Here is a 15,654-nt window from a genome sequence, read left to right as displayed (position 1 = left end):
TAAATTAAATCCCTGTTTCAAACCCACCATATATTTTTTAAAAAATTCCAAATGCATTAAAATCTAAATGTGAACCACAAAAGATGAAATATGTTTAAAATATGTATATGAAAGAGTTATCTTGTGAGTAAAGAGAGTTTATTTTAAAAGATTTCTTTAAAAAGATACTACATCAAAATTTAAAACATTAATATGACAAAAAGAAGATACCATGAAAAAGTTGAAAGACATATGACAGATTAGAAGATATTTCCAACATATGCAATGAAGATAGGACTAGAAACCAAAATATATGACAACATTCTACAAGTGAATAAGAAGAGTATGAACAATTTAGGAGAAAAATAGGCACTAAACACAAATAGGTAATTTATAATAGAGAAAATTGTGGAATAAGTATGTGAAAATATGCTATACCTGTATATTAATTAGGAAAAGGAAAATATAAGCATCAGTGAAACACTATTTTATAGTTTTCATGTTGGCAAAACTATAAAATCTGTCAATAACCAGTATATACTTCTAATAAGTGCATAAATTAGGCCAATTTTTTTGGCAGAGGACAATTTGGAAATAGCTAGAAAATCTAAATATGTGCATACACTAAAACCCAGCAATTCTACTTCTAGATATGATTTCTGTGGAAGTTTTCCTATTTGAGTGCAAAGAGGTACACATCATAAGTTCACTGCAGTGCAGTATGTACTAGTTAAAGATTGGATATGATTTAAATGTCCATCAATAGGAAAATGGACAGAGAAAGTTTGGTATATTTTTGAGGTATGATGTTATGTAGCAGTTAAAAATAATGAATTAGATCTATGCATCAACAATGATAGATTTCTAAAATCTAATTTGGGGGTAATAGGTAATTTGTAGGAAGATATACATAGTATGGAAGCATTTGTGTAATTTAAAAATATGTGTGACCGTTTTATATATATGTGTGTGTGTGTGTGTGTGTGTGTGTGTGTGTGTGTATGGATTGGTAGGATAAACATAAAATTCAGTTGTTTCCTCCAGGGAAAAGCTAAGGTAGGAGAATGGGATTGAGGAAGGAATTCTAGAGACAATTTTTATCAGGAATATTTAGTGGCTTATATTTTTAAAATATGACGTAAGTATGTAAGTACGGAAAAATATTAACCTAAGTCTTTGCTGTTATAGTCTCTGCATTTTTTGTATTATTAATCTTATTTTTTCCAAAATAGAAAAAAATGCCCTGAAGCTCAGGGAGGTATGTAAATTGCATGAGACAAACAAGGTAAAAAAATATATCGCTGTGTAAAGGCCAATTCAAATGTAATAGAAAGGCTAATTACATCAACAGAAAAGTGAAGTATTTCAAATGGGTCTAGAGATTTTTCAAGTCTTTTTTTAGTAAAACATTACTGACTAATCCCAGCCCTGTTGGGAAGGGTTTCAATAGATGTAATTGTTTTCACTAACTTTGTTATTTTTCTTTTTTCCTTTTTTTTTTTCTTTTAAGACGTAGTCTTGCTCTTTCACCCAGGCTAGAGTGCAGTGGCACAATCTCGGCTCACTGCAATCTCCATCTCCCGGGTTCAGATAGTTCTTCTGCCTCAGCCTCCGCAGTAGCTGGGATTACAGGCACGTACCACCATACCCTGCTGATTTTAGTATTTTTAGTAGAGATAGAGTTTCACCATGTTGGCCAGACTGGTCTCAAACTCCTGACCTCAAGTGATCTGCTCATCTTGGCCTCCCAAAGTGCTGGGATTACAGGCATAAGCCACTGTGCCAGGCCAATTTTTATTTTTCACGTTGGAATTACAAAATCTGTGTTGGAGCACTATCTCCTTGGTGTCTGTAGGTTGGTAACTATGTTAGAGCTGACACTAACACCTACTTTCACCATCTTGACAGTATCACCAGATGATACTCCCTGCTCAAAAAAAAAAAAAAAAAAAAAAAAAAGATGTAACGTGGTTAATTAATGTTTTCTCTTTTTATTTTTAGAATTGCTTTTTGTAATCCACTGCACCCTGGTCTTCTGGCTATCTGGTGTTATGAGATTTCAGATGATCTAGTAAGTATCTTTCTACTTCTTAAGGAGGGCTTTTTATGAAAGCCCTCTGTAGATTTAAATTAGCAGTGTTAAAAGTAGACATAATCATTCATATTGACTAAAGATTTTATAGTTTTGGATATATCAACTTGTTAATTCAAAACTTCTTAGGATGGAAAGCTGGTGGATTGAATACTGAAGATTAATGAGAAACAACAGCAGCTTGAGATCAGGATTAAGGTGACATGAGCGCTAACACTAGGCCTGCCTTTAGCTCTGAGATGCTGAAACGATTTCTTGCATTCTCGGGGGTTCAGTTTCTCCATCTGTACATTGGTGAGATGGACTAGTAGATTTTATTTGATGTAGGTATCAGTAGCATTTGTCATAGGTGGTGATTACTTCCTCCTCCTGGAAACATTTTCTTCCAGTAACTTCTAAGGCATTCTAAGGCATCTTACTCTCAATTTGCCCTTGTTTCACTAGCCCCCCTTCTTAGTTTTCTTTATTTGGAGTGACTCAAGATTACTCCTTGGATCTCTTATTAGCATACATTCCTTTTATCCCCTTGGTGATTTCATCTAGCATTATAATTTTAAAGCCATACATTTATTTACATTGCCCAAATATAGGTATATCTTCAGCCTTGATAGCTTCTCTGAATTTCATATCAGTTTTTAATTTGGTATCTCCACTTTTATGTCTAATGTATTGTTCAAAATTTATATGCCTAAATGTTCACTTCCAATCCCTGCCCCTCCTCCACTCTAACTTGCTCTTCAGTTCATCTCTCACACACTCATTAAAGGAAACGGTCTTTCCACTGCTCAGGACAAATCCCTTGGCATCTTCATTAATCCTCTCTTTCTTTTACACCCTATACCTAATGAGTAGTAAGTTTTTTAAAGAAGTTCCCAAATGGTAGTGTTTTATTTTTAATTATAATCTGTTTTTCCATTTTGCTCAAATAATTATTTCTGTATATTCCTACATTTGTAGTTTAAGATTTTTCTTCTGTTCATTATTAGCAAATCTTGCTGGATATAACTTAAAAATACATCCATAATGTATCAATCAGTCCAAAACCCTAGATTGAAGAGCAATCCCTGGGAGTGGTATCCCAATTCAGAAAAACAGGGACACCAGAGACAAAGGAAGCAGGTAGTTAATATAGCAGGGAAGAGAGTCAGGGAAGAGAGTCAGGAGATCATAGTAAGTATATGGTCATTTTTTTTGGAATACATTGCAAAAATCAAAGAAAGGGAACTTTATAGCCATGAAGCAAGGTAATCTAATCTACCACCTTCCTACAAGTTTAAGAAAATGAATTTCACATAAAAACAAACAGCAGATTATCATGAGAGAGTATTATAGAAATGTATTATTTAATAAACAGAGGCCAGGCGAAGTGGCTTACGCCTGTAATCCTAGCACTTTGGGAGGCCAAGGTGAGTGGATCACCTGAGGTCAGGGAATCGAGACCAGCCATGGCAAAACCCCATATCTACTAAAAATACTAAAATTAACTGAGTGTGAGAGCACATGCCTGTAATCCCAGCTACTTGGGAGGCTGAGGCAGGAGAATCGATTGAACCCAGGACTCGGAGGTTGCAGTGATCCGAGATGGTGCCACTGCACTCCAGCCTGGGCGACACAGAGAGACTCCGTCTCAAAAAACAATAATAATAATAATAATAGAATAATAAATTTATGTAATACATGAACAGAATAGTATCAGTATAGGCAATAAAAGCTTTCAGAGAAAGGCACAACCACAAAACAAATATGTTACCTAAGATTTCAAAACAAGGTAAAAGGAATTAACAAAATAATATAAGATATATAAAAATAATGTAAATGTGAATTGCACAAATTTAGGGTGATGTGATTATACCCTGAAAGTAATTAAGTAATTTTAGAAATAAAGACTATATTAAAAGGATTATAAGATTAATTAAACATGGAATAATGCTTCTTAAGGAAAATAAAATTTGAGAAGAATAAACTTTAAAAAGACGCAAAGAAAAAGATAAAGATTCAGAAGAAAGTTCAGCGGGTTAGTTTTGAGAGTTAATAGGACCCTGACTGCTTTATTCATTTCTGACCTTAAAACAAGCTCCTTGAACTTACCCACAAAGTGGACTGTGCAAAAATCCCTTCTAGTTTCAGCTGCTGTTTGCAAATAGACTCTGCATATTTCCCAAGCAACTTCAGGATTTGCCTTTTCTTAGGTATTAGGAAATATGCTTAGCAAAGAGCCCCTCACTTTCTTCCGTTTCCTTTGACTCAATATAAAATTCTTGATTCATATTTCTTGAGTTTTTAAAATTAGTTGCTCCATTGTGTTCTGATATAAAATTTTGCTACTGAAAATATACATACAACAAAATCCCAAAGGAAAAATTGATTAATAAGGTTAAATTGTAGGCCAGGTGAGATGGCTCATGCCTGTAATTCCAGCACTTTGGGAGGCTGAGGCAGGCGGGTCACGTAAGGTCAGGAGTTCAAGACCACTTATACTTACTAAGTAACATAAAAGACCTAAGCTATGTTATGAATAGAGTAGAAATTCATTTATATATAGCACTTAGAACTCCATTAACAGGAGTTCACTTTACTTTCAACTAATGTAGACATTGTCTACAACTGACTATATCTGAAGCCAAAAAACCCCCAATAAGTTAAAAAATATATATAAATTATATATCATAATTCTCTCACCATAATGCAATATAATTAGAAAATAACAAATCAGAAAATAATATAATCCATCTGGAAATTTTAAAACATATTCCTAAATTAAGTATCAAAACAATGTTAAATAGTAGTGTAGATAGTGGGCTTCTCATCTTGTTCCTGATGTTAGTGAAAAAGTTTCTGATTTTTCCCCCAATGGTAAGTAAGATGTTGGACAAATATGTATATGTATACGTATTATGTGAGTGTGTGCATGTGTGTGTGTATATACAAACATATATACATATATGTACACATACATATACATATATACATATATGCATATCTGTGTATGTATATATACACATAGGTATCATTAATATATATGAAAATATATAGGTTAATGTATAGGTTTCCCATCTATCTTATCTTTTTTATTGTAACCCCATCCATTGTTCTTTTATTGACAGTTTTCAGAATGAATGGGTGTATCAAAACCATTCATGTATATATGATGATTATATATTTTTTCATTAGCTGTTTTAAAATGCTGTGCTATCTTAATGCATTTTCTAATATTGAATTATTAATATATTTGCATATCTGCAATAATACCCATTTGGAAATGATGTATTTAATGTACAGTACTAGTGAATTCTTTGTTGTGTTATTTGCCTGGCTAATGTTAAAACACATCAGGAAACAAATCTGGAAGTTTTTCTTCTTTTATAAACTCTGGAATATTTTTAATAATGTTGGAATAATCTAATCATTACATGTTTGACAGAATTTCCCTGTAAAAACATCTTGTTTTCATGCCAGAGAAGCTCTTCTGATACTTTCTCTATTTCCTCTGTGGTAGTTGGTTTGTTTAGATTTTCTGTTCCTACTGAGACCAATTTTAAAAACTTTTATTTGCCTAGAAACATACCCACATAATCTAGTTTTTCAAATGATTTGCAGAGGGTTTTTCAAAGTAGCCTCTTAGGATCCTTAAACTGTCCTCCGTTTCAACCCCCTTGTAATTGTTCTCAGATGGAAAGTTGATGTGAATGAGCCATTACCAGATTCACAGCCAGTAGATGCTGTTTTCTAAAGGGAAGTGTAAAGGATGTAAATCAATACAACCCTTTTGGAAATTTGCACATTTCTCTTTAGGAAAGGGTTGTATTGATTTAAATAATTATAGTTATATAATGTATAACTATAATTATGCATGTAACTTAAAGTTATATAAAGTAACACGTATATAACTTCAAATTTTATTTTTATTATAGAACACTTTAAATATACACAGAAGTAAAGAGAATAATACAGTGAACTCAAATGCAACCATAACCCAGCTTCAACAGATAACAATTTATGACCAATCTTGTTTAATCTATAATCCCACCTATTTCTCTGCCCCACATATCATTTTGAGGAAAATTCTATAAATCATATAATGTTACCCATAAATGTCTCAATATATGCCTTTATGGAGATAAACCCTCCTTTTCTTAGTAAACTTTTATTTTGCAATAATTTTTGATTTACAGAAAAGATGACAAATAGTACACAGATTTTCCGTATACTAACTCGGTTTCTTACATTGTTAATATAATATATATGGTTATATATATAAATTATATATCATATTACCATATTATACAATAATTACCATATATTATATATATTATATTATATATATATGGTCATATATCTTACCATAATGCAGTTGTCAAAACTGAGAAGCTAACGTTAATACATCACTCCTAAACTCCAGACTTCGGATTCCACTAGATTTTTATTTTTGTGTTCCATGATACCACATCACATTTAGTTAATACTTTTTATAAACGTAACTGCAATACGATTAGCATGCTTTAAAATAATAATTCTTTAATATCATTAAATATCCACTTAGGATCCAAATTTAAACTTTTCTCACAAATGGCATGTGTTTTTGAAATGTTTATTTGAATCAGGATCCAAAGAAGATCCACAACTGTGGTTGGCTAATACCTCTTATGTGTGCTTTAATGTATAGGTTTCACTTCCATCTCATTTTTATTGCAATGGATTTATTTTATTTATTTTATTGCAATGTATTTAATTTAAAAATTGAGTCATATGTCCTGCAGAATTGCCTAAAATTTGAGTATTGCTGATGGATTCTTCATGGAGACATTTACAATATCCATCTGTCATACATGTTCACATACAGAAGTCTGATCAACAATTAAAAATACCCACACATTTGAGGGCAAAATTTTGAAATTAAAAAATGTAAAAAATCGGCCGGGCGTGGTGGCTCAAGCCTGTAATCCCAACACTTTGGGAGGCCGAGACGGGCGGATCACGAGGTCAGGAGATCGAGACCATCCTGTCTAACCCGGTGAAACCCCGTCTCTACTAAAAAAATACAAAAAACTAGCCGGGCAAGGTGGCGGGCGCCTGTAGTCCCAGCTACTCAGGAGGCTGAGGCAGGAGAATGGCGTGAACCCGGGAGGCGGAGCTTGCAGTGAGCTGAGATCCGGCCACTGCACTCCAGCCTGGGCGACAGAGCGAGACTCTGTCTCAAAAAATAAATAAATAAATAAATAAATAAATAAATAAATAAATAAATAAAAAATGTAAAAAATCAAGAGAAAACGAAAGACATTAGATCACTGGAGAATCCAGAGAAAAACTCAAAGATACTCCTCGCAATTGTCTGGCCACGTTTTCTTAGAGCATCTGTGATGTGCTGGGGCTCCATGTCAGCCCCCAGTTGCCTTGGAAACTCCGAAGCCAGAAGGCTATTATGGCTGAGTCGTACAAACAGCAAAGATGGCAGCCCACCCCTCCCTCTGGGAGCTCTGTTCCAGGGAGTCCTGAAACCTTTGTCAGCTGGTGAACACTGGTGGGGTTAGCTGGAGACCCCAGTTGGGATGCTCCACCCAGTGATGAGGAAGGAGATCAGGCACCTGCTTCAAAAAGCAGTCTGGCCACGTTTCATAGGGCAGCTTTGCTGTGCTGGGGTACCACTTCTGCCCCCAGTCTGCTTGGACTCTCCAGAGCCCAAAGGCTAGAACAGCTAAGGCACCCAAATAGCAAAGCTGGCAGCCTGCCATCCGATAAAATTCTGAGCTCTGTTCCAGGGAGATTTCAAATATCTGACAGATGGAGAACACTGGTAGGGTGGCTGGAGGCTCTGTTTGGGAGGTTCTGCCCAGTGAGGAGGAACGGGATCAGGGACTCACTTAAAGAAGTAGTCTGGCCACGTTTTTGTAGAGTAGTTGTGCTATGCTGGGGCATCGCTTTCACCCCCTGTTGGTTAGGACTCTCCCAAACAGCAGAGGTGGTGGCCTGCCCCTCTCCCCAGCAGCTTTGTCCCAGGTAGGTGCAACACTGCTACTGGTTGCTGGCTGGAATTCCAAGCCAGTGGTTCTTATCCTGTGAGGTGCCGCAAAAGTGGGGCCCACAGATCCTCACTATTCAGCCCTCTGGATTCAGCCTTTTTCCTAGGGGTATGAACAGGGATCTAACCTCCTGCTTTTCCAGAGTTGCAGTTGCTTTTGCTAGGACTCCCAGAAAGCCAGGGTATCTAAAGCTCCTGGATCTCTGTGCATTCCTGAGCGGCTGCTCTATGAAGACTCCATGTAGCTGTGTGTGTCAGACTGAACGCCCTCGTGGAATGGGTTCATGAGGCAATCTCCTGGCCCAAGGGCTGCAAAAATCTATTGGGAAAGTATGGGATCCTGGAGTCACACATTCTCTCACAGGTTCTCTGGGTGGAGGAGTTTCCCTTGGCTCCCTGTCACTCTTGGGTGGGCTGTCATCCTGCCTTTTCTCCTTTCTCCATGGTTTGAGTTGTTTCCTTGATTAGTCCAAATGTGAGTACCTGGATGTTTAATTGAAGGTGCTGTATTTACTTGCCTGTTCACTTCCTCTCTGTAAGAGCCATGCATATTAGCTGCTTCTAGTCAGCAATCTTGGCCACTCTTCACATGCTTAGTTTCAAAAGAAATTGCCAAACTGTTTTCCAGAGTCGCTGTAACATTTTCTATTTCCAGAAGCAATGTATGAGTGACTCAGTTATTCCACATCCTCGCTAGCATTTGGTATTTTCTCTATTTTTATAGCCATTCTGAAAAAATGTGTTATGATATATCATTGTAGTTTAATTTGAAATTCCCTGACAGCTAAAGATGTTGATCATCTTGTGTTTTTTGCCATCTCTATATATCTTCTTGGTGAAATGTTTGTTCGATGTATATGGCACATTTTCTAATATTCTTTTCTGTTGAATTATTTTTAATTTTTAATTATTATGGGTACATAGTAGATGTATATATTTATAGGGTACGTGAAATATTTTGGTAGTGGCATGGAAAGCATGATAATCACCTCATGGAAAATTGGGTATCCATTCCTTCAAGCACTTATCCTTTATGTTACAAACAACCCAATCTGGTTACTTGTTATTGGTCTGTTCAGGTTTTGGATTTATTTATGGTTCTATCTTGGTAGGTTGCATGTGTCTAGGAATTTATCTATTTCTTGTATGTTTTCCAGTTTATTGGCATGCTGTTTGTTGCTCATAGTAGCCGCTAATGATCTCTTCAATTTCTTCATTATCAGTTGTAATGTCTCTTTTTTAATTTCTGATTTTATTTATGTGAGTCTTCTTTTTTTTTCTTAGTCTAGCTAAGGGTTTGTCAATTTTGTTTATCTTATCAAAAAGCCAACTTCTCTTTCATTGATCTTTTGTATTGCTTTATTCATTTGAAATTTATTTGTGATCTGATCCTTATTATTTCTTTTCTTGTCTTAATGTTGGGTTCAGTTTGCTCTTGCTTTTCTGTTTCTTTAAGATGCATCATTAGGTCATTTATTTTAGGTTTTTCTTCTTTTATAATGTAGATAATAATAGCTATACATTTCCTTCTTAGTACTGCTTTCACTGTATACCACAAGTTTATACATATTGTGTTTTCATTATCATTTGTTTCAACTTGCTTTTCAATTTTCTTCTTGATTCTCTCATCGACCCTCTGCTTTTTGGTAGTCTTTTTGGGTTCAGCCTGCTTAATGTTCTATAACCTCCTTGAATGTTGATGCCTGAAGATGTTTGTTGGTATCTGGGCATTGAAGAGTTAAGTATTTATTATAGTTTTCACAGCCTGGGCTTGTTTGTGCCTGTCCTTCTTTAGAAGGCTTTCCAGGTATTTGAAGGGAGTTGGGCCTCAAGCCTAATATCTGTAGTTATTGCAGACTCATAGATGTACCACCTTGGTGGTCTCGAATTAAATCCAAAAGAATTATTTGAATTATCAGGCATATACTCTTGTTCTTTTCTCTTACTTCTCTTAAACAAATGAAGTATCTTTCTCTGTGCTGAGCCACCTGGAGTTGGAAGTGTGCTGACACAAGCAACACTGTAGCCACAACTGGGACTGTACTGGGTGAGACCTAAAGCCAACACAACACTGGGTCTTGCCCGAGGCCCTTCCCTTTAGGATGTCAATTTCCCTCAGTCCCCAGGCATGTCCAGAGATGCTGTCTGGGAGCCAGTGGTTGGAGTAAAAAAACCACAGCAGTTTACCTGATGTTCTATTCTACTGTGGCTAAGCTGACACCCGCACCACAATACAAAGGCCTTCCTGCTTTTCCCTCCACATTTCACAGGCAGAAGAACCTCTCTCTGTGGCAACTACCACCACCAGTCCACAGGTTTCTGACAGGCAACTTCCGATGTTCACTTAAAGTCCAAGGGTTCTTCTGTCAGCTTGTGGTGAATGCTGCCAGGCCTAGGACTTACCCTTTAAGGCAGTGTGCTCCCCTCTGGCCCGGGGCAGGTGCAGAAATGCCATCCAAGGGCCTAAGCCTGGACTCCTGGACCCTATGGGCCTGCTTGTTGCTCTACCCTACTGCAGTTGAGCTGTGATATAGTTTGGATATTTGTCCCCAGCCAAATACCATGTTGAATTGTAATCTCCAGTGTTGGAAGTGGGGCCTGATGGGGATGTGTTTGAGTCATGGGGGCAGATCCCTCATGGCTTGGTACTGTCTTTGATAGTGAGTGAGTTCTCATGATGTTACAGGACCCCACCACTTACCCATAGGTACCTGTTGGGTCAGGGTTTTCACACTATAGTCCTTTCTGTTGTTCGCCAGACATGTGTTACAGGAAAAGGAGTCCTGATCCAGACCCCAAGGGAAGGTTCTTGGATTTCACGCAAGAAAGAATTCAGGGAGAGTCTGCAGTGCAAAGTAAAAGCAAGTTTATTAAGAGTCAAGTAGTGCAACAATAGCTACTCCATAGACAGAGTAGGACGTTCCTGAAAGTAAGAGGAGGAACGCATCCGCCCTAGGTACCATGCTTGTACATATTGGGAGTTGTGCTCTGCTACAAGGGTTTGTGATAAAGGATAAATTTTCTTAATTACTGTATTTTGCAAGAATTGATATTATTATCTTTAAAGCAAAATTAGGAATGCCTTTGTTCTCCAGATATTGGAATATCTGGACACTCCCAAGTCTGGGTCTGTTGAGTAAACATTTTTCATTTGTTCCCTTAACCGTAAACATCTAGAGGCTAAGAGTGCCTGACTTTCTGAGAATGCAGCCAGGCAAGTCCCAGCCTCATTTTCCTACCCCTCACTCAAGATGGAGTTGCTCTGGTTCAAACACCTCTGACAATGAGCTTTGGTTGTTTAAAAGTGTGTGGCACCTCCCCTTCACCCAACTCTTTCTCTCACTTGCTCCTGCTTCCCTGCTTTCACCATGTAACATGGTTTTTCCCTCTTTGCCTTGCCCTGTGATTGAAAGCTCAATGAGGCTTCACCAGAAGCCAGGCAGATGCCAGCAACATGACTTCCTATAAAGTCTGAAGATCTGTGAGCCAGTTAAACCACCTATCTTTATAAATTACCCAATCTTAGGTATTTCTTTATAACAATGCAAAAATGGCCTAATATAAAAAAATTGGTACCAGTAGTGGAGTATTGCTATAAAGTTACCTGAAAATGAGGAAGCAACTTTGGAATCAGGTAATGAGCAGAGTTTGGAAGAGTTTGGAGGGCTCAGAAGCAGACATGAAGGTAAAGGAAAGTTTAGATCTTCTTCAAGACTGCTGCAGTGGTTGTGCCCCACATGCCCAAACTGATATAGACAGTGAAGTCCAGGCTGAAGAGATCTCAGATGGAAATAAGGGACCCAATGGGAACTGGAGCAAAGGCCATGTGTGTTATAGGGACAAAGAGCTTGGCTGCATTCTGTTCATGCCCTAGGGGTTTGAGGGCTTTGTGGAAGTATGAACTTTATAGCGTTAATTTAGAACATCTGGTGGAAGAAATTTCTAGGCAGTAAAGCATTGAAGATGTGGTCTGGCAACTTCTAACAGCCTGCACTCAGATGTGAGAGCAGAGGAATGACTTAAAGTTGGAACTTATCATTGAAAGAGGAGCAGAACGTAAAAGTTTGAAAAATTTGCAGCCTAGCCATGTGGCAGAGAAAGAAAAAGCGTTTTGGGGAGAGGAATTCAAGCAAGCTATGGAACAACCAGTTGCTAGATAAATTTGAATAATAAAAAAGAAGTAAGTGCTACTATCCAAGAGAATAGAGAAAAAGCCTCCTAGGCATTTCAGAGAGCTTCACAGCAGCCACTTCCATCACAGACCTGGAGGCCTATGAGGGAAGAATGGTTTCATGGCCCAGGCTTAGGTCCCCACTGTTCTGCTTCCCACATCCCAGCAACTCTGGCTCCAACCTCAGCTCAAGCGCCCCAGATACTGCTCATACCACCACATTGGCAGTCGCAAGCTGTAAGCCTTGGCAGCTTCCACATGGTGTTAAGCCTGTAGGTACACAGGAGACAAGAGTGAATGAGGCTTGGCAGCCAATGCCTAAATTTCAGAGGATATATGAGAAGGTCTGAGTTCCCAAGCAGAAGGGAACTCTCTTGCTTGTTTCTGCTTTCACTATGTGACGTGCCCGTTCTCTCTTCACTTTCTGTCATGACTGAAAGCTCCCTGATGCTTCCCCAGGGAAGGCTGTGAAGAAGGGATTTGTGGGTTTGGAGCCCCCACATAGAGTCCCCATTTGGAACAGTTCCTAATGGAGCTGTGAGAAGGGGGACACCATTCTCCAGACCCCAGAATGGTAGATCCACCAGACTTGCAACCTCAGTGTGGAAAAGCCACAAACTCTCAACCTGCAAGAGCAGCCATGGAACCTGAACCCTGAAAAGCCACAAGAGTGGAGTTGCCCAAGGCCTTGGGAGCCCACCCCTTGCACCAGTGTGTCCTGGATGTGGGACGTGGAAACAAAAGGGATTATATTTTGAAGATTTAATATGTAATGACTGCCCTGCTGAGATTCAGACATGCATGGGGCCTGTATCCTCCCACTTTTTTAAATCCAATTTATCCCTTTCAGAATGGGAATCCTTACCCAATGCAAATACTCCCATTGTAACTTGAAAGTAAATAACTTGTTTTGATTTTACAGGCTCATAGGTGAAAATAACTCATTTCCAGATAAGACTTCAGATTTGGAACTTGGGGCTTTCGAGTTAATGCTGGAATGAGTTAAGACTTTAAAGGGACTGTTGAGAAAGCATGATTGTATTTTTTTAATGTGAGAAGGAAATGAGATTTAGGAGCAGCCGGGGCAGAATGATGTAGTTTGGATATTTGTCCTCGCCCAAATGTCATGGTGAATTCTAATCCTCATTGTTGGAGGTGGGACTTGGTGGTAGATGTTTGGGTCATAGGGGAGGATCTCTAATGGTTTGGTACTCTTTTTGTGATAGTGAATGAGTTTTTGCAAGATTGGATCATTTAAAAGTGTGAGGCACCTTCCCCCTCAACTCTGCTTGTTTCTGCTTTCACTATGTGACGTGCCTGTTTTCTCTTCACTGTCTGCCATGACTGAAAACTCCCTGAGGCTTCCCCAGAAGCCAAGCAGACGCCAGCCCCATGCTTCCTGTAAAGTCTGCAGAACCATTAGCCAATTAAACTGTTTTTTCTTTATAAATTACCTAGTCTCACACATTTTTTTTTTTTTTTTTATAGCAACACAAGAACAGCCTAATACAAGCTGGTAACTAAGGTACAAGACAAATCCTCTTTACTTTTTCCTGTGCTTTTCTCAATCAGATGGAGTCTTTGGCCATAACTTCCTCAGCTGGGAATGTGCTTGGTCATACTTGAAGCTACCATCCTTCAGAGGCCAAAGTCCACAGCATGCTCCTTGGGTATCACTCCTGGTTATTAGGGCCTAAGGACTCTAATGATGGTGATGAATGCTGGCAGGACTGGGTCTTTTCTTTCAAGGCAGTAGGTTCCCTTCTGGCCCAGGGTGCGTCTAGAAATGTCATCTTGGAGGTAGAGCCCGGAATGGTGTCCTCACAACTCTGCCCAGTGTCCTATCCTACTGTGGCTGAGCTGGTATCCAAGATGCAAGACAAAGTCCTCTTTACTCTTCCCTCTCCTCTCTTCAAGTAGAAGGAAAGGGTCACTTTTTTATTGCTGTGGGCTTCACTGCCTGGGGTTGGGGAAAGGATGGCACAGTAACTCCCTCAGCTGCCTATCTGGTGTCTCCTTAGGTCAAATGCCACCCTGGCTCTTAGCCCAGCTCAGCACTAGGATTTTCCTAGGAGTTGCAATCCTTGTGTCCTAGGCTGTCTTTCAAGTTTAGCTAGAACCCAAGAACGCTTCAGCCCACTGTGGCAAGGCTTCCTGAGAAACTCGAGTTCTGACTGATGGGGTGGGCTATTCTCTGGCTAGGTCTGGTCCAAATGCTTCTTTTGTACATGGGCCGTGGTTGCATCCAGGATGGCTTTATTCTCGGTTGTGACAGGGAAGCACTGAGTTCAATGTAAAGTCCCCCAGTCACTGCACTGTCCTTCTCCAAGTGCACAGCTATTGTTGGGGTATGGGGGAGGGTTGGCATCAGCAATTCAAGACTGTCTCTTCTCCCCTCCTTAATGCCTTTTTCTGTGATACAGATTTAAAACTAGGTACTGTAATTGCTCATCTGATTTTTGGTTCTTGTGATGGTGCTTTCCTACATGCAGATAGTTGTTAAAATGAGGTGTTCGGCAGGGGCGATGAACAGTGTAAGCTTCTATTCCACCATCTTGCTCCACCTCCTTCTGTTGATTTTGATAATTCTTTATATATTCTATACACAGGTATTTGTTGAATATACAGTTTGCAAGTATTTTCTCCCAGTTTCTAGCTTGCTATTTCATCCTCTTCAAATAAACTTTCAGAGAGAAAAATATGCTTTTAAAAAAATGTTGGTAAGTTCCAATTTATTTACTTTGCATTTTATGAATTACTCTTTTGATATCAAGCCTATTAACTCTTTTGCCTTGTCTTAAATCTCAAAGATTTTCTCCTAAGAGATATATATATGCACGTATATATGTACGAATATATAAATATACCTAAGAGATATATATATATGTATATATATGTGTGTATATATACGTATATATACACATACATATATGTGTGTGTGTATATATGGTTTTGCATGGTATACTGAAGACTGTGATCTATTGTTGGTTAAATATGTGAGGTACTGCTCAGTTAATCCTTGGGAGGTGATTTATGGGTGTCCAATTACTCCAGCATTATTTGTTGAAAAGGTTTCCTCAGTTGAATTGCCCTTGCAACTTCATCCAAAATTTGTTGGGTATATTGTGTGAGCATACTTCTGGGTTCTCTATTCTGCTCTATTGATCTATGTGTCTATCCCTCTGCCCATACCACACTGTCTTGGTTAACGTATCTGTAAAATAATCTTTAATATGATAGATTGATTCTTCTTAGTTTATGCTTCTTTATTAGGATAGTAGGTGATAGCTGTTGGAGGACCTATGTCTTCTCATATTAAGTTTAGAATATGCTTATATATATCTACAACAGGGGTGTCCAATCTTTTGGCTTCCCTGGGCCACGTGGAAAGAATTG

General features: G+C 38.4%; 1 long non-coding RNA gene across 1 annotated transcript in view; it reads left to right on the top strand.

Moving 5' to 3' along the window:
• Nucleotides 1-15,654, top strand: part of LOC126945313 (uncharacterized) — a 65,567-nt gene that overhangs the window by 12,666 nt on the left and 37,247 nt on the right. Inside the window, exon 2 of the long non-coding RNA XR_007722399.1 lies at nucleotides 1,981-2,050. This is a non-coding gene — a long non-coding RNA (uncharacterized LOC126945313). The remainder of the gene's footprint in view (nucleotides 1-1,980; nucleotides 2,051-15,654) is intronic.

Source organism: Macaca thibetana, chromosome X (assembly GCF_024542745.1).
Source record: "Macaca thibetana thibetana isolate TM-01 chromosome X, ASM2454274v1, whole genome shotgun sequence".
Taxonomy (NCBI): Eukaryota; Metazoa; Chordata; class Mammalia; order Primates; family Cercopithecidae; genus Macaca; species Macaca thibetana.
This window is presented reverse-complemented; position numbering and strand designations above follow the sequence as displayed.